Source organism: Podarcis pityusensis (genome assembly GCF_964106645.2).
Source record: "Podarcis pityusensis genome assembly, chromosome: 1".
Classification (NCBI taxonomy): domain Eukaryota; kingdom Metazoa; phylum Chordata; class Lepidosauria; order Squamata; family Lacertidae; genus Podarcis; species Podarcis pityusensis.
The window spans coordinates 86,846,661-86,865,174 of record NC_138028.1 but is presented as its reverse complement, the minus strand read 5'-3'; the positions used below and the strand labels follow the sequence as shown (position 1 = coordinate 86,865,174).

The 18,514-nt window shown below is 45.6% G+C and overlaps 1 protein-coding gene and 1 long non-coding RNA gene across 4 annotated transcripts in view; one reads left to right on the top strand and one right to left on the bottom strand.

Annotated features, from left to right (window-relative positions):
* Positions 1-18,514, bottom strand: part of LOC308460408 — a 107,867-nt gene that overhangs the window by 31,139 nt on the left and 58,214 nt on the right. The window contains exon 3 of one of the 2 annotated variants that reach the window (XR_013978560.1): positions 1,852-2,623. The exons of the other annotated variant lie outside the window; for it this stretch is intronic. This is a non-coding gene — a long non-coding RNA (uncharacterized lncRNA). Of the gene's footprint in view, positions 1-1,851; positions 2,624-18,514 lie in introns of those variants that run through there. 2 annotated transcript variants of the gene reach the window in all.
* Positions 1-18,514, top strand: part of NHEJ1 (non-homologous end joining factor 1) — a 124,384-nt gene that overhangs the window by 89,129 nt on the left and 16,741 nt on the right. The gene's annotated exons all lie outside the window — the stretch shown is intronic.

The following is an 18,514-nucleotide window of genomic DNA, read 5'->3' as shown; positions in this document are numbered from 1 at the left end:
GTTCGCTACTGTTACTACAAAAAAAAGGATTAAAAATCCTGTTGCATAAGTGTCAGCATTTATGCACATGAAAATGAGCTCTCATGCCTCTGGGTGAGATCCAACATAGTGCAAGTGGGCATTTGCTTAGGTAGTGGGGATTCTGTTTTCTTGTGTCCCTCCTGCAGCCACTGGGTGCCCCTAAATCTTGCTTTGGAGAGTTCCTCTAGAGTAGTTTTGGTGGGTACGTTGGGGAATGGAGCAGGAGAAGAGAAGCCGAAAGTCCTGTTGTGCAAGCAGATTTCCATTGCACAGAGAATGGAGCAGGAGAAGAGAAGCCGAAAGTCCTGTTGTGCAAGCAGATTTCCATTGCACAAGTGGGCTGACATCTTTGGATATTGCCTGTATCCATAGCCACAGAATGTTTCTTAGACGTTATGGAAATTATTAGTTCTAGTGTTATTTTCTGTTTAGGTACACAGCGTATAGAATAAACTGGAATACATTGCTGTATACAGGGTAAGTTAAAAAAGTAATAAACTTACCCTTCCCTCAAGAAGCTCAGAACAACATCATTACCCCCCCCCCTTTTTTTAATTCTCGGCACAACCTTGTGAGGTGGGTGCAGGGTTTGTTATGGTAAGGAGGCCTTGTCAGGTTTTGAAAATCTCAATCTTCAAATGTTGCCAGGAAAAACACAACAAAATAGTAAAGCATGGTGTCCTTTCCATCTCCAAACATGGAGGATCATGGGGATGGGGGAGATTTTCAAGGCTGCTTACTGCAAGTGAGTACTCCACTGGCTATGGAGTCACCTTTTTGGGCCCACGCTTGTCATTGAAGCACCCAACAAGGAGAGGATTTACTAATGAAAGAAGATGAGAAGGCATCAGAATGAAAAGGAAGAACAGTTTCAATGTCCAAGGGTGTGATCACAGCCATGCGGATTTCAAAAATCTGTGTTGTAGTAGTGTGTGCTTTGTTAATCTTTCAAAGCACTGTTACTCTGGAAGGGATTTCTTTCATTCCTCCCTACTTATGTATGTATTCATGTAGGGGTTTGAAGGCAATATATGAATTGGCTGCATATACACATATTTCAGTACCCTTTCTTCATGTTGACTCACAAAGGTAATGCTTCAGTTGTGCTATATTTTCTCTCTCCCCACCCCCGTCTAGTCCTTAGTTCAATAAAGTCTGCATGTCACACCTTTTGGTGCTCCACTCATCAATTAGATTCCCTGGAGATCAGCTCTGTGAATGACTCAGGCGAGGCACTGACTCTTACCTCCCAAAGTGGCCCAACCTAGCTGTGGCAAGTGCTGTTGTCATGCTTACCATTCCCTCAACACCCTTTTGTCCCTAGATTGATAGGTGAGGAGGGACCATTATTCAGTGGTAGAGAAATGGTTTGCATAGAAAAAGGTCCCAAGTTCAATCCCTGATACCTCCAGTTAATATGGAGTAGGTAATAGGAAAGGCCTTTGCCTAGTACCGGGATGCGGGTGGCGCTGTGGGTTAAACCACAGAGTCTAGGACTTGCCGATCAGAAGGTTGGCGGTTTGAATCCCCGCAATGGGGTGAGCTCCTGTTGCTCGGTCCCTGCTCCTGCCAACCTAGCAGTTCAAAAGCACCTCAAAGTTCAAGTAAATAAATAGCTACCGCTCCAGCGGGAAGGTAAACAGCTTTTCTGTGCGCTTCTCTGGTTCGCCAGAAGCGGCTTATTCATGCTGGCCACATGACCCAGAAGCTGTACGCCAGCTCCCTTGGCCAATAAAGCGAGATGAGCACCGCAACCCCAGAGTCGGTCACGACTGGACCTAATGGTCAGGGGTCCCTTTACCTTTTATGCCTAGTACCCTGGTTAGCTTCTTTCCAGTCAAAGAACAATAAGAACATGAGAAAAGCCTGCTGAATCAGGCCAATGGCCCATTTAATCCAGCATGTTCTCACAGTGACCAACCAGATAAATGCCTTTGGTGAGACTGAGTGCAACAGCATTCCCCCTACTTGTGACTCCCAGCAACTGCATTCAGAGGTACACTGCCTCTGACAGTGAAGGTAGAACATAGCCATTGTGGCTAGTCACCCTTGATAGCCTTGTGTTCCATGAATGCAGAGAATACTAGAATATTAGGCTAGATGGCCAACTGATGTGGCGTAAAGTAGCCACAGAAGGAATAGTTATGGGAAGCATATTCTCTTACATAGAACTAACCTTTTCCATTTGTTGTACTGAATGGAGACAAATAAGAAATACAGGAGAATGGATTGAGCTCTAAGAGCAGCTCTTTTATCCTCTTGGTACTTCAGTAGAGCTGATTTCATGCATTGGAAACATTATTCAGACATGACTTAGCTTTTTAGTATATTGTATTTTAAAATGGGGTTTCAGAGTTTTTAGGGGGTTTTGAAATAAAGATATCGTATCATATTTTAAAGTATAATCTAAGTTAAGCCAGTGGTGGTTGTCCTATGTTCAGTACTGGAGGTGTGGTCATCGTTCCATCTCCCTTTGATGTTAGAAGCAGCAGGAGGATTGTTGGTAGTGCAAACAGGCTATAACTACACACAAGTGCATTTTTATGTCTCTGTTGTTCTTTTGGAGCACAGATCCTTGACCTTTGCTGTGTTGGCATTATGCCTACCAATAAACAACAATAAATAAAAGAATTAATAGTGCTATTGGAGTGGCAAAACTGGGCTTTAGTGGTGCACAAGGGAATTTCCTGTGCTAATGCAGTGTTGTTGGATTTATTCCGGGGGGGGGGGGGAATTCCCTTGAAGGACTAGCTGGCGGGGTGTGCATTAGCGGCAGGGATGGGTTATAAGCAAGGTGTTCAGTGTTCTTCTGCCACCTGGATTACTAAGCAGTCTCCACTGAGCCTGAGAATGGAATGCAGAGAGAAATACCAAACAGTTTTCCATAGTGTCTAGTTGGAGCCAGTATGGGTCCAGGGGTCACCTTCTACTGATGAAGCTGTGCTAAGCTAAGGGATGGCGAGATTCCCACAGCCACTTGTGGCTTTTTCTCAGAGATGTATTACTGTGAAATGAAATACATGCATTAAGGTAGTTCTTTGTAGGAAAGAACTCCTTTTACACCATGGTCCTTCTGTGTGTACCTGAAGGTGTCCAGGTGAGGACAATATTTTCTGCCTCTCACGAAGTAGCCTCTAGTCCATGTTCATATTTAAGGTGCTTTAGGACTCTTTTTATTGTTTTTGCTACAACAGACTACCCCTCAGGGTGTTACATGTGAAGGTAGCCCTGATGATGATAGGATTTGGCTTCATGTTCATTCAGGGGTCTGTAATAATAATAATAATAATAATAATAATAATAATAATAATAAATTTTATTTATATCCCGCCCTCCCCAGCCGAAGCTGGGCTCAGGGCGGCTAACAACAATCAAATAATCAAAAAATCAAATAATCACACAATCTAAAAATATTTCATTATAAAAATTAATTAAATCAAATTGATGGCAACCAATTAAGCAAAGTTCTGTGCAGGTTGCCAGAGGAGGGAGTCGGGCTGCGCCCTGATCAAAGGCCTGGCGGAACAACTCTGTCTTGCAGGCCCTGCGGAAAGATGTCAAGTCCCGCAGGGCCCTAGTCTCTTGTGACAGAGCATTCCACCAGATTGGAGCCGCAGCCGAGAAGGCCCTGGCTCTAGTTGAGGCCAGCCTAACCTCTCTGAGGCCTGGGACCTTGAGGATGTTTTTATTTGCAGACCGTAGGTTTCTCTGTGGGGCATACCAGGAGAGGCGGTCCCGTAGGTACGAGGGTCCTAGGCCGTATAGGGCTTTAAAGGTTAAAACCAGCACCTTAAACCTGATCCTGTACTCCACCGGGAGCCAGTGCAGCTGGTATAGTACCGGATGAATGTGATCTCGCAGCGAAGACCCCATAAGGAGTCTCGCCGCGGCATTCTGCACCCGCTGGAGTTTCTGGGTCAGTCTCAAGGGCAGCCCCACGTAGAGCGAGTTACAATAATCCAGTCTGGAGGTGACCGTCGCATGGATCACAGTGGCTAGGTCAGGGCGAGAGAGATAAGGGGCCAACTGCTTAGCTTGGCGGAGATGAAAAAATGCCGCCTTTGTTATAGCTGTAATCTGCGCCTCCATAGAAAGGGAGGTATCGAAGATTACACCCAAACTCTTAACGGACGGTGCTGGCACTAATTGCACCCCCGCAAGAGATGGGAGTTGCCCCCTCAATCCCATATCGTCCCGCCCCAGCCAGAGGACCTCTGTCTTCGAAGGATTTAACTTCAACCGGCTCCCACGTAACCATCCAGCCACAGCTGGTTGTGAACCCCATAGCAAACCTTTATATATGGGTCACTTTTGGATTTGACCCTGGGGGTCTTGAGTTCAAGTGCCAGCTCTGTTGCAGGCCATGGGTAAATTGCCACCTTTTGTAAATTAAGCATGATAATGACTTGTCTCAACAGGTTTGGTGTTGATGTGAATGACATAAAGTTTGTGAAACACATAGTTCTTCACAAGTCCTACAGAAATGACGACCCCTTTAAGGAATGCTACTTATGTGGCTGCGCCAGCACAGCTTTGCTCAGTGCTATGGTTATTTCTATATCTCTAGAGGCTGGAACCAGAATGATGGTGATGGCGCCATGCTGTTTCTGTCAGGGAACTGTGCCATATATATAAAACCTAGGGATCATCTGGAAGCTCTTTAAAATTACCAACATACTCTTTTTGCCGCTCTGTGCCCTGTGGAAGGTTCCTTTGCCTAGAGCCTGTAAGGGTGATCCCATGACAGTGAGTGTTTTATTAGTAGCAGGTGTCTGAGTATCCCTTGAAACCTGAGCTCTCTCTGTCCCCTCACCTGACAATGAACTCAGGACCAGGGCATCCCTGCCCGGTGCCAGAGATTATTGCTGCCCATAACCTGACAACATCATCCTATTGGTAGGGACAGGCGTGTAATGTGCAATTTCTCAGTGGCATGGCGTTCTGTTTGCTTGGTGCACTGATCTATCGTGGCCCTCCCCATCCTGTAGCCCTGGGTGCTGTCAGCTTGGGATTAGGACCACGATTTAGTGGCTGCCACTAATACCTCTTCAGGGACTGGATCACTGTCTGGCAGGAAGCGAAAGGGAAAACCACCCTTGGAATTCAAGTGAAATTGCCACTGCAGACAGAGAGGCCTACCCAGTGTGAGAGGTGAGGGTAATCCTCCTAAGAGCAGGAGTAAATCTGCAGAAAACAGACCCTACCTAGTGACATTAATTCTCTAGCGCTTAAGGTTAATTCAGCAGTCCTATGAGAAGTAACTGGACTTGGGCATTAGCCATTGGAGGCTCCACCCATAATAAATGTGGTGAAAAGCACTCTTATCAGTACATGGTGTAATAGAGAGATGGGCTATTGACATTGTCTGAGAATCTAGGCAAAGGCTATTAGATTCAGGCCTCTCTTTCTAGAATGGAGAGCCAGTGTTCTCCACATTTTTTCCAATCTCCTGGAAATGTTCCTAGTCTGTTTAGAATAGTGAGATAATAGGCAGAGGGAACAGGACAAGAAGGAATTCCTTGGGGATTCTCAGTTGCTTTGACTTTGCAAGACAAGAGGATTGTTTTGGAGACAAATGAGAGACTATAGAGATTGTTGAGGCTACCTGAGTTGCAGATTATGGTGTCCTCTGAATTATTGAGCTGTTTGCCATGCACTGCGCTGTCATTGGGAAGTCCTGCCCCACCAAGTATATTTAGGGAAACAACATCTCACTGAAGCATATTTGCTGAATAATGTGTGCAGTGTGCTATATCAGCTGTGTGTCTTTTAATTTCATAACTGCCCCCATACAGGCCTGATCTGCAGGCTGTCCTGTGCCATGTTAGTGCACTCTGTGGCCACCGTAAAGCAATGTCATTGTTGTTCTCTCCACCATGTCAAGCCTGACATTATGTGCTTTGAGGCTTTGTGTGTGACAGTGTAACAGTACTTACTCTTCCAAGTACAACTCAGCCTTAGAGCTTGCCCTCCCTCTTCCGCTGCCAGGCTTTTCCTAAAGTGTCACTTCCTCGCTGTTTCTCTAGATCCAGCATTGCCGGCTTTGTTGGCTGAGACATTTAGCCTTGACTGGAATGCAGGGCCATGTTGGCCCCCTGCCAGCCCAAACATCCCCACCCTAGTGCACGACACAAGGTGATAAGAATGAGTGCTGTGAGTGGGCTGGGATCCCTCACGGAGGGGCAAGTATCTTATGCCCAGCCCATAACCCTCCCACCACATGACCTTAGAGGCCATCGTTAATCGTGTGTGTGTGTGTGTGTGTGTGTGTGTGTGTGTGTGTTTCTTTTCCTTTAGCATCCCTATGAAATGTTCTCAGCGTCTCTGTGGGCCAAACCCACAGTGCCTCATGCCCGAGACCGACTACTAGCAGACTGCTTTGATGGGTAGGGGCTTGACTATATATTTGGCATTCCAGCTGCAGCACGCAGAGGGTGTGAAAGCCTTTGCTTGACAAACTCAGAGTGCTGTCGCCTCCCTGCCTGCCTGCCAGCCAGCCAGCCAGGCCACGGATATTTTTAGGCTCCAAATGTCAAGGAATTTTTCACCTTCTGTTTTTTGTTTTTGTGTTTTCAGTTTGTTTTGTTTCTTTTCCTTTTTAAAAGGAATTTTTAGCTCAGGCGGTGAAAGGTGCCCCTGACTGACAAGCTCAGAGACTGAATCCTCTATTTATCGCCAGGCAGGTAACGGTTTCCACATGCCACCCACCCTGTCTCCATGGCCCATTCAGTCATTTTGGTAGCTACAATAACCCTTTGCTTGCCTGCTGTACCCACATCCTTCCATGGGATGTCTGTATCAAAGCTGGCAGAGGCAGTGAGGGATGCAAGCAATTTCATCTCTACTGTGATTACTCTCCTTTTTTTAATTGACTCCAGAATCCTGGGATTCAGATAGTTGCTCCCATCTCAGAAGCACCACCTCATAAGAGCACATATAGCCATCCTTTCCAAGTCTGATATCCCTCCCCTACTCTCACATCTGAGCCCCTTTCGAAGTTCCCAACAGGGTGATTTTTGACACTGTCTTAGCTTCTGTGCTGAGTGTGACTGGAGGAAACTACCCATGGAAGCTTGATGGAGGTATCTTGATCAGGGTGATTCCTTCACAGTGTGGTGGCTCCCACCAGGGGGAGCCAACAGCCTTTTCTTCGGCCTCAGGGTTCTGGTATTTGATGGAGACCAGGCTAGTCAGGCCCTTCTTGGCTGCTCAGGAAGGTATATGAAGTTTGAAGCATGCCTCTGTCAAGACTACAACAATTACAGTTTTTAGCTTCACATAGCTATCTTATTTGGGGGCAGGAAACAGGGTCTTGGGAGTGAAGTAATCTTGAACCCATCATACCACCATCTTTGGGGTTGGGCATCTGAATCATTAGTCACAACATGCAAAGCCAAGATTCTGAGGATAGTATGGGTATGGTGGAACTAAAATTAGTAGGCCCCATTCTTCCATCTTAGGCCTACCCAGAACATAATGGTGCCTGAATCACACCTGACACTGCCTGTCCACCAATGGACTCTTCACCATTACTCCCTATGGTGTAGCCTGAACTTTGCTAGGAGATCCCTCCCTCTGCAAGTGCTGACTTAGCACTTCCTAGTATCATATGCCATCTTTGTTGATGGGAAGTTCCTATTCATTTGGGAGCAAATTGTTTTCAAAGTTCAAGGGGCTATTCCCTGGAATAGAGTGCTTCCTGGAAGAATACTTCACTGTGTAGAGATTGCAGTTTAACCAGTTTACACCTGCCCTTTTCCATTACATCTGTAGATTCTGTACTTGGATAGCACTGTCAGCATCCAAAGTGCATTCTGTGTAAATTCCGGATTTGCACTTTCCCAGTGGCATATTTGTAAGTTGACTTTACCATGATTGCAAGGGCAGACTTGGTGGGGTCATGGGGTCAGTAGAAATGTATTTTAACAAGGGTAGACAACCTGGTGCCCTCCTGATGCTCTACTGCAGCTCCCATCATCACTGATCATGTTGGCTGGACCTGAGAGGAGATAGGAGTCTAACATCATTTGATGGTACCACCTTGGCTACTCCTGCTTTATAACAGTCCCTTCTGATTCTGGGCAGTGCCTCTGGGCATTAGTTTCAGAGCACTATACTATCTTCTAGCAATATAGTCCTGAACTTTGTGTAGAGGGGAAGGCTGTGCATGGGAAACAGGAGAAACCTTTGTTAGGATGCAGGGTAAGGAGTGTTCCTTTAGGGTGGAACCCTTGTTGTTGGGGAGATCCCCTTAGGAAACAATCTAAGGTATTTGCACTTGTGCCAAATGTTTGGCCAGGTCTTGAGCAGGGAGAGAAGCCTCCTTTTTCATGTGGCTGCTTGCAAGCTTTTGTTGGCATCCCTAGGACCTGCCCAACTCACGGGCCATTCAGAATTTTTACATCACCTTTCTCGTCCTGTGTTATGTGTGTTTTGGCCAGAGGAGAATCCCACTGCAACCTACGCAACAGAAAGGGCCATTCTGCCTGAGAGAATCCAGGCTAGAGGAGATGTGGGGGCAGGTGTCCCAGAGCCTGAATAAATGGGGAGAGGGAGGGAACTGGGCCAAAGACCATTGGCTCTGTGGGCTATGAATGAGACAGCTGTGCACTCGTAGGCCTACCTTTCTCCTCTGTACCAAAAGCACTGAACTAACATTCAATGCAAGGGACCAGGCAGATGGCCAAGTACTGCCTGGATGAGGTCCCCTCTCCAGCATCTAGGAGCCAAATGCCTGTGCAGATTCCATTCCATTTCATTCTCAATGCAGACATCCATGTAACTGGACAGCAACCGTCTCCCAAACATTAGCTGCAAGGTGCTTTGGGTAGTGCTCCTTTTCTGAAGATTGGAAGCCAGTTGGTCAGGTTGTACTGTCTTCTCACATTTTGATAGCTGAGAGCAGAGGGCACTCCAAGGGCAGTCCATCCTGCACTGGCTGGATATGTGTCTCTTTGGAAAAATGTTTAGGTTGTGCCTTCCTTCCAGATGCTAGGACAGGTATTCACTTAGAAACTCCAATGTAATGTCTGGAGTGCTAGAGTCCTGGGTGTTCATGTTCTTGGAGAACGGAAGGTGCCTTGGAAGATGTATATGGGAACAAGGAAGTTGCAGGCAGATATGTGTTTCTATGGTTAATCCCTTCTCTCCCTCCTGTTTTTGTTGTGGCTGAGACACTTGACTCAGTGGTAGACTTATTGGTGTATCCACTATTTCCTGCTGAAGTTTTAGGTCAGGATGGGACAGTGTTCCCGCATGCTTTCTACTTCCTGTGATGTTTCGGGCCAAGTCACTGATAAAGGGGAAATGGGTGCTCTGAGTTTACCCCAAAACCACAAATCCTTCAAACCGGCCTACATGGTTGGTAATCAGCTGTGCCCACTTCATTCTCAAACGCACCCAAATTCCCTCCCTAAGCCCATAATCTGGGTTGATTCCATCGGAAGCGTCTGCATTCTCCATCTGTGTTGTCTTGCCTAATCCTGAAAGGAGGTGTACTGGCTGTTGCTTAGCCCATCCCCATGGCCTTTGATTGCTCTCTGCCTCTTAGGCTCCTGTCTCGCCAATCCAGTCTCTTGCCAGCATTCCACATCTTCAAGAAGTTGCAAAATGACGCAATGCTACTATTATGCTCCTTGTTTACAGAAGGGGTTGATGCCATGCTGTGGTCTTCAGCCCATCTTTGCTTAAACCAGTGAACAAAAGTAATGGGTTGTGCCTTACCAGCCTTTGTATTGCAGGAAATATGAAAGGTACCTGGACTTGAGAAGAATGGAAAATTGTAGCACTATATAGAAACATTGGTGGTCAGTGTCGTAGGTTGCCACAACTCTGCCTCCATAGTTGAACACTGGTCTTCAGTTGAAAGGGCTCAGTTCACAACTGGGATGGTTTTTGTCCTAAGGCGCAGCAGCAGCACTATTGCCACTTTCTTTACTTTTTTTTTTAAAAAAAGGGTGGAATTCAAGGTGATTGTTTCAGCAGTGCAAGCATTTCTGCTTGCCAGACAGAAGGATCTCCTCTCTCTTCCTCCCATGTGTTGTTCCAGGGATTCTTCTGACACTTCTGAGAAAATTTGGGGAGGGTGCAGGAATGAAGAGGAGGCGAATAGTCCCATTGTGCTAGCACAACTCTTTGCACTGGCTTCTGCTAGCATAACAACTTAGTTGAATCTGGCCCTTTATTTTTAAAGTGAAGCCTCAGCTTCCTTTCTGATGCAGTCTAGCTGATGCCTTGGTGTACATTTCTGCTGTTGTAGTTTCTTCTTCTCAGCCTGCCTCCCTATGCCTCCTGTTGTTGATGAGGGATAGAGGAAGAGGAAGGAGCAGGGAGGTTGTCTCTGTTGCTGCTTTGATCCTCGAAGGAAGACGCAGGCACTAGGAGTGATATTCGGTTGTCACTGCAAAGTCTCCTCCTTACTGTGTCTAAATTTGCCTCCTGGCTTGCCCAGAAGAAGCAAAACAATGGCTGAATGAAAAGCTGCTTCAGGAGCAGCATCTGAGGTACAGTGTGCCTGCATACAACTGGCCTGCATACAACATGCAGCATTAGCAATGCTGGAAGCCATGCATCAGCCCAGGCCTCCGTGTTAAGTTTCTGTGCTGTTTCAGACATTGCCTATTGAAAATTACACTCCAATTTATTTATTTTTAAGTAAGTTCAACTTTTTATTTTTTAAAATAGGGATGGGATTCACCTAACCCAGTATAGGGACTACCACTTGTGGAACAGATCTTCTCTCCACCCGCCCCCATTCCCCCGCCCAAAAAAATTGGCTTGGGGCAGTCAGAAGAACCCCCAGAACAGCGCACAAGGGGAGAAGAAGGAGAATTGTCCCAGCTGGCAAGCTGAAACGCTTGTGCAGACAGAACGATTGGAATAGCGAGACATTGAATTCCACCCATAGTTCTCCATTGAATATTAGGGTTTGTGGTCACTTCTGGGTCTGGGAAATTAAAGAACTTCTGTAGAATACCTTTTACCTCAATCAGATGTATAAAATACAATCACCAAATATAGCCTATGACTACAAATGAGAGCTGCAATCTGGGAAGCATAAGGCTCATTTGAATGCAGAAAAAGAGTGATCACAATGTCACATTCATGACATGAAAATTAAGTCAAAGAAATATGGGTGTATTTTGGTGCTTTGAAAGGAAAGCTGCAGCCTCCTTATTGAACACTTATAAGACAAAATGACATCTAAAACAAAGATGTCATTAGCTTTGTGTGGCATTTCAACCTGTGTGTGGATCCACAACTGAAATGGACAGAGAACGTCCCTTCTAGGATCTTCCCTCTTTATGTGTAGGTTCTTCCTGTCTTGCAGATTCCATACTAATCATCTAAACTCTTATGTTTTGGTAACCCCTGGATCATTTATAATTAGTCTAAAGTGTCTTGAATAATATACTTGGGTCACACAACTACCAGAGAAAGAGCAAGAAAACCCAAGTGAGACTGAAGCCATGTCCAGTGAAGGTTGGTACAGCTTGGCACTGTAGCTGATATCAGAACTTGGACATTGCCTACTGCAAACAGGATGTGGAGCAGTGATCAATAAATCCATACAGTCTCTGGCAAACATCAATGTGTTTCATGTGGACTCGCTATGCTTAGAGATGCTGGTACCCTCTTTCCTGTGCTGTCCCTGGTGATAGAGAGTAATGTTACGGTTCTCACTTCTCACTGCTTGCTGGGAGCTGCCTTTGGATGCTATTGACGCTATGTGGTTTGCAGAGTGACTCAGGGTGGGCAGCAGGATCAAAGGTTTCTCTCCTGGCTCGGGTGGGACGGATTCCACCGGCTGCTCTGCAATGTGTTTTCTTTCCACTGCCCCCTCGCCAGCCACTTATTTACCTTTTGCTTTCTCTCCTTGTGCAGCATGGAATAACCCACTCTCTGTCCTCCCTACTGTGCATGTGCAATCCCCTCCATTGCTAGTGGCTTTTCACAGGCACTGTATGGCATAGCACTGTGCATGAATGGCTCTTTCTTTAAAAGGCTTCTTCTAGATTAGGGGTGAAGAGCAAAACAACACCCTTCCTCTCTGCTGTCAGTTCGTCACTAGATGTGTTTTGTGCCTCTCCTGTGCTTAAGGCTCTGGCCAGCCCTACCAGGAGCCAACTGGCACAAGCGAGTTTCCACTTGAACATATGATGCTGCCTTATAGTCAGTCAGACCATTGGCTCATATGGTTCATACTGTTGCTAGTGGTAGCTTTCCAATGAGATCTCGTTAGCTTGAAATGCCAGGAATGGAACCTGGGACCTTCTGCATGCAAAGTGCACACTTTGCTAATGATCTGTGACTCCATTTGCTCTCTCATGGGTAGAAATGCTCTGAAATACTACAGTGTTCCTCTTGGGCAGGAGAAGGGGGCTCTGGTAGTGCTTTCCCTGAGCCAAGAGCCCTTAAGAGTGTAAAAGAAGAATGTAAAGAAGAATCAGAAGGATTGTTAGCTCTGAAGAGTTAGAACCCCAACAAGTTTACTAGTTCACTTCAGCATTTCACTCTGATGTCATAGTACTTTGATTTACTCTTTAGGAACAAGAGCCAGCTGAAGATGAAACTTAAGAAGCTGCCTTATAGCAAATCAGGTCAGTTATTTATCTTGCTCAGTATTGTCTTCACTGTCTGACAGCAGCTCTTCAGGGTTTCAGATAGGAGTCTCTCTTAAGTCCTACCTGTAAATGCAAGAGATTGAACCAGGGAACTTCTGCATGCAAAGCAGATGCTCTGCCACTCACCTATCCTCCTGTGTAGGGAGGATAGGGAAGGTAGTTGTATGGGATAAATAGGATATGCAATGCTACAAAACAAAATGAATATAAATGCAAACCTCTAGCCTACTTCCTAGGGTGAAAGCATAAAGGTTACCCAATATGCCAACTTGAGATGGGTTGTGGTCTTCCTGTCATGGTGAAAACTCCCCCTGAAGTTTCCATCCTAGATGTGTGAATAGCTAGTCCAAAATATTCATATTTTTATGCCCAAATTTCCAGACTTTGCTAATGAGTGTTGCTTTCTCTTTTTTTGGAAAACTGCACCATCCATCTTCCCCCAAACCAGTTAGTCCAGCATCCTCTTCTACATGGCCCATTCCAAAGGCAGGCTGAATTTTTTCTAACATCAGATCAGAGAGGGCCAGTTTTTAATAACGACCACTTAGCTGAGCTGGATTCTTGAGCAGTTAATAATATTTGAGGATGATAGGGATGCACATGGAGAATCCAGAAAGTGTAGCATGGCATATCATATCGCATAGCAAAAATCCTACACTGAGTTACCTGAAGGTAAGCTATACATATGTTTTCAGAATATGGAGCAGATCTTGCAGTGACAAAATAGTACATGTTGAGTTGTGCAGATTTAACTGGCACTGGGCAGTCACTTTGGTCACAGCACTTCCTGCAAAGCTGCTTGGATCTTTAATTGTGTGAAGGCTTGGAATCTTCTCTCCTATGCCCTAACTGATACAACCCTAGCCTCCCGTAGGCCATTGACTGGTACATACTGGCCTGCCCAGAAAGCTGTATGTTAAAGCTTCTGCAGCTTCCTACAGTTTTGGACCTCAGGTGTTTGTTTGTTTTTGGCATGGTTATACTGCAATTCTGCCTTTTTCCTCCCTTGTTGTAAAAGGAAACCCAAACTCCCCTGTTTAACTTGTAATAAAAACTCCACTTTCTTTATGAGAGAGATAATCAAAACAGGGTTTGTGCTGTGCACTTTTATCCAATACTCTCTTAAGCCTCCACTCACTCCTCTCCGTCATACTTTTAACTGGAGGTCACCATAACAGGGCCTTTTCAGCAGTGGCACCTACCTTATAGAACTCTTCCTACAGGAAATAGGGTTGGCCCCTTCAGGTATAGTGGTGATGTTAGTATAATTATTTATTATTATTATTATTTAGTAGTAGTAGTAGTATTTTGATTTCTTACCCACCCTTCACCATAAGGTCCTAGGACAGGTTATAGTAGCTTAAAAATCTAATATTAAAACACTTTAAAACAAATTACAGTCACAAGAATAGGGTGAGTCCTAACAATCTTTATCTTGGGTGTCAAAGCCCACAGTAAAAAAAAAGTGTGTCTTCAGCATATGATGGAAGTTGTATAATTAAGATGCCATACCTCTATGGGAAGGGAATTTCACAACTTTAGGGCTGACGCAGAGACTGCCCTCTGATGGGCCACCCCCCCAAAAAAAAACCTTCTGAGGGCAGTGGAACTACCAAGAGGGCCTCCTCTGCTGATAAAAACATCTGAGAGGTTCTATAGGGCAGAATACGGTTTTTCAGATATTTAAGGCAGCATTTGGCTACCATATCCTGTCAGTGCTGGGATTTCTGTTTGCACAATGGGACTTTCCCCCTCCCCTCCCCCTACACCCTCACCAAATCTGCTTCAGAGGATTGGGGAGACCCCTAGGACAGATTTAGGGGGTGCACGGGATAAGGTGAGGGGCATAACACTCCACTGAGCAAGCAGAAATCCTTGTGGTGAATTTCTACGTTGGATTCTACCATTGGGGCATAAGTCATTTAGGTCTTTAAACACCTTGAATTGGGCCTGGAAACAAACTGGCAGCCACTACAGCTGATTTAAAACAGGGTTTATATTTTTTAAAGACTTTTAAAGGTCTTTCTTTTAAAAGGCTCTTAACTTTTTTGTTGCTTTTCTTTTTTTGACATTTTTATTTTACTGCTGTGCCTTTGGAATGGTTTTATACTGGCATGTTTTAATGCATTTTGATGGGTTTATCTTTCTTAATTTTGAAAATTTTGTTAATGCTGTTTTGTTTTATTGAGTTTCATTGCTCTATTGCTGCTCGCCACCTTGGGTGCATATGGTCCAGAAATACAGCTTTGAAATGTCTAAAATCAATAAACCAAGTAGGAAAATTAGCTAAAACCATGCAAATTGACTTAGTTTTATTCTGATTTTGGAGTTCTGAACTTCAGCCAATAGGGGGTTGCTGTGGGCACCAGGGCACAGTGGGCACATGTGCACCCATTGGCAACTCCTGGCCTCCAACTCAAGGATGGAATGCACACTAATGGCAATCCCACACTCCACATAGCAGACCTGACCCCAAAAGTGCTTCTGACCTCATGTGCAAATAGCAACAGAACAATTGCTCAGATGACCATGTCAGTCTGCTTTGCCAATTTGTACAACTTTCAGAACCAAATAACTATTAAAACTATGCATCTTTATGGATGTCAGACCCCTGGCATCTTTCATAGTCTTAAAAGGCAACAAGGAAGTATTGTCCAAAGCTAGTATTGCATTGCACAGGAAAGAGTTAAGATGAATGTGAGGCATTTCAGCTCAAGGGTGAAAGGGGCACTAATGACAATCTCTCTCACACACATCCCAAGTCAGTTTATTTATATACTACATTTTCCACAAAAACATTGTGCTCATAGTGGTTTTTAAGTACAAAGCACAAAAGATGAATTCCATGTTAGGGATCGTTAGGAAAGCAGTTGAAAATAAAACTGCCAGTATCATAATGTTGTTATACAAATCTGGTGAGACCACATTTGAAATATTGTGTTCAGTTCTGGTTGCCTCACCTCAAAAAGGATATTGTAGAGCTAGAAAGGATTCAGAAAAGGGCACTTAAAACGAACAAGGGGCTAAAGCAACTTTGCTATGAGGAAAGGTTACAACATTTGGGGCTTTTTAGTGTAGAAATGAGACGAGGGGGTAGGGATGTGGAGGTGTATAAGATAATGCATTATGTGGAGAAATGAATAGGGAAGCGTTTTTTTCTGCCTTGCTTCTCATACTAAAACTCAAGACTATCCAACAAAGCTGAATGTTGGAACAATCAGAACAGATAAGAGGAGACACTCATTCACACAACATATAGTTATAATGTGGAATTAGCTCCCATAATGATGGCCACCAACCATTAGACAAATACATGGAAGATACGGCTATCAGTGGCTACTAACTACAATAACTATGATCTGTCTCCACGGTTGGAGGCAGTATGCCTCTGAATACCAGTTGCTAAGAAGAGAGGGGAGAGTGTTATTGTGTTCAGGTCCTGCTTTTGTAGTTGTTGTGCAGCAACATCTGCAGGACTAAAGGTTCCCCACTCCTGCTTTACGGTAACACTTGCCATTCTTTATTGAAGAGCTTTGGTATGATTATTATGCTCTTCTTGGCACTGTTTAGTCAAAACTGGAGTATTTCTTTTCAAAAGCCTTGCTGTTAAGTGCCACATCTAAGGTGACACAGGGTCTCTGTGGCAGAGCAGCAAACTTAACTCATTTCCTCTAAACTCTGGGCCAGTGTCTGACCTAGAGGGCTATCCCCTTCCCCTTGATACATTTTCTCCCAAGTTCCTGCAACTCTGTCCCATTTCCTTTGGCCTTATTCCTGGGGTAGAAATATTTCCACCTCTCCTGTAGACTGTCCAAAATTGCACAAAGGGGAGGGGAGGGGTCTGTGAGTGGAGATGATTCCACATAGTGCTTTCACAATGTTTCTCTCCCCCACCCCCACATGCACACCTCAAAATGGAGAGCTGTGAGAAAAGGCCTGTAACCCAAGCCAGGAAAACAGCAGCAAACGGGGAAAGAAAAGGTTATTGAGCAGCAGGCCGGGCTGCTGTGGTCTCAGAGCGAGCATAGACTGTCAGTTGTTAGGTGGGTGCCTCAGCGGGGAAAGACTGCCTTGATTATGTGTTATGCGGCAGTTACACAGGGACAGCGGCCCTGCATTCCCCGTTCCACAGTGCCGGCCTTTATGTGCCTGACATTTACTCTCTAAGCGTCGGGGCTACAGGGGGGAAAGGAAAACATTGTGTGCAGCGCTCGGCCACGCTGCCCTGTCACGCTCCCCACTTCCGCCCTGCTGGCTTCTTCCTGTTTGCCCCACTGGCCGCCCTGCCTACGACCCCTCAGTCCCCCTCAGCCATTGCTTGACCCTCCTAGAGCTTTCCTGCCTGAAGGGGTCCCTGGGATGACCTGGAAGCTGAGAGTTGCCTGTACATTGGCCTTCTGAGCAAATCAGTCCCTGGCTCTCATGGACACGTTTAGATGCCTAGCAGCTCAGCCAACACTTCTACCACCCCTCATTTGCTTTTGCTGCCCCCTTCTGACCCATATGCATATGGGGCACTGGGCCAGGATGAAATCAGAGCTTCTTTCCCATTCCTGTTCATTACCTCAAGCGTGGATCACTTCTAGCTCTTTCAACCCTGCTTCTCAAAGTTTTACTTAATCTCTCTCTCTTTAGAAACATCCATTTCCTTCCTTTATGGAGGCCAGACCTGTAAGGCTTTTTGACTCTAGCTGTGCATGTAGGACCTCTCCTGAATGTGTCAGTTAGCTTATGTTTATCCTCTGCACCAAAGGCAGAGGGAAATCTAGAGTCGGGGCTCTGTGCTGCTTTGTTAACTGAAAGTCCTGCAGTCAGCAGCTTTTCCCAAATACTCCCAGCACTCGATGAGTTGTCTTACAGGGGTGTGTGCAACATGTAGTCTGATAGCTGCATGCAAAGAGCAGGAGCCCAGTACTTTGCCTTCTTAGTATACATGGACTCAAGTTCAGCTGTGCCATCCCCTTCTAGCACGGCTGGCAAATTCATGCCCAATCTTCTTTACAATACAGTGGCTTAAGTGGCAAAAATTGAATAAATCTGTGTTTCAGTAGGATTAGGTTAAGGCAAAATACTCCAGGGAGCAGTAGCCCTCTTCAGTGGTCCCAGAGTGCCTTATTGTCACATAGTGGTTGAGAAGAAGCTTTATATTGAGTCTCTTCTGTCATGCCAAAGTTGAGGATACCTCCAGTTCACTCCCTATGGTTTGTCATGGGTGACACCAGTCTTGGGTCCTGGGTTCCACACTGCTCTGCCACGAACCAGTGCTCAATGCCTTATGCCTTGTTTTCCTTTCTTCCTTCCTCCCCACACCCCTCCCCCCCTCTCAGCCCAAACCCCTATGCTCCCCTGGCCACAGGGTGATTTATTAAGCATGCCCTCCCTCGATGGAACATGTGCTGAGGTTGCCCACGGGAATGTGGGCAGATCTGACAGTCGCACCGCCACAGCCCAGGCTATAATTTCAAAGCCAGCCCCAATCAGTTAAAAATATATTAAAAAATTGGAATATGGGCTTTGCCAGGGAAAATGTTTGTAACCACTTGGCAAGCTCTGGTGTGATAATGAAAGGGTCCAGACTGCTCCTGGGGAATGACCGATTTAGAGACTGCGCTCACATAGGGACTTGGTCATTGGGCACTGCAACCTTAGCCAATATACTCCCCCTTCCCACCCCCAAATATATACACAGCACTCTGAAACCACTGCACAGTGCTGCTAGCAGCTTGTTTCCTATTTGAACAAATAGAGGAGGGGAGAAAAGAACACAAATCACGGAGGGGAAAGGGTTAGGAATGGGCTTTTGCCTTAGGACTTACCAGGCAGTGGTCATCACAGCCTAGTCACCTTCTGGTGCTGCAGGCTGTGTAAAG